The following is a 931-nucleotide window of genomic DNA, read 5'->3' as shown; positions in this document are numbered from 1 at the left end:
AAAATATTTGGCAAAAGTTTGGTGATGAAGATGAATAAGCTTTGTATGTTTTTGAATTTCTCTATTTATGTAATCTACTCTTAATGTATTGAATAAAAAAAATTCAAAATTTTATAATATATTTTAATATTTTATTCATGTATTCTGAATTATTTCTAATTTTTTTTTAATTTATATTATTATTTTATTCCTATGAACTCCTTTTTCGGATTCACTAATACAGAAAATAACAAATACAGGTTGATAACTATTTATGGCCCCACCAAAAAATATTAAAAAAATTGGGTACCAATGCTCATGCTCTTATGACCGAGAAAACTAAATAAAAAAAAACAGAAACAAAACACCACAAAAGGGAGAAGAAGTAAATGGAGAGCATAACGGAAGAGAGAGAGATAGAGGCGACAAAGGTGGGGTTTGATGAGAAAGAAGTGTCAACTCCGCATAACCAGTTAATTTCTACGATCACAAATTTCAAACTACAACCAAACACACGAAAATTACAAAACAAAACAAAAAGAACAAATCTCCAAAGAAAAAAAAGACAAAAATAGCACTAAATCAAGTTTTTGTTCCCAAACTAGTACTCAAGTTCAAAAGTCACAAAAATAGCACTTAATGTTTTATCAAAAGTTACAAACTTAAGGTTTAGAGTTAAAGGGTGGGGTTTAGGATTTAGGGTTTAGAGTTTAGGGTTTAGGGTTTAGAGTTGAGAAATGAGGATTTGGGGATAAGATTTCAAATTTTGAAAAATAAAAAAATTAAAATTTTCAAAGGATAAACTTAGAAAGGTGCTATTTTGGTTATTTTAGTTTTTGAGTGCTATTTTTGTGATATAAACTTAGAAATGTGCTATTTTGGAGATTTGCCCATCTCCAAAATAGCAACTTTCTAAGTTTATATCACAAAAATAGCACTCAAAAACTAAAAT

The sequence above is a fragment of the Brassica oleracea genome, chromosome C7, assembly GCF_000695525.1.
Source record: "Brassica oleracea var. oleracea cultivar TO1000 chromosome C7, BOL, whole genome shotgun sequence".
NCBI lineage: Eukaryota > Viridiplantae > Streptophyta > Magnoliopsida > Brassicales > Brassicaceae > Brassica > Brassica oleracea.
Note: the sequence above shows the minus strand (reverse complement) of the source record.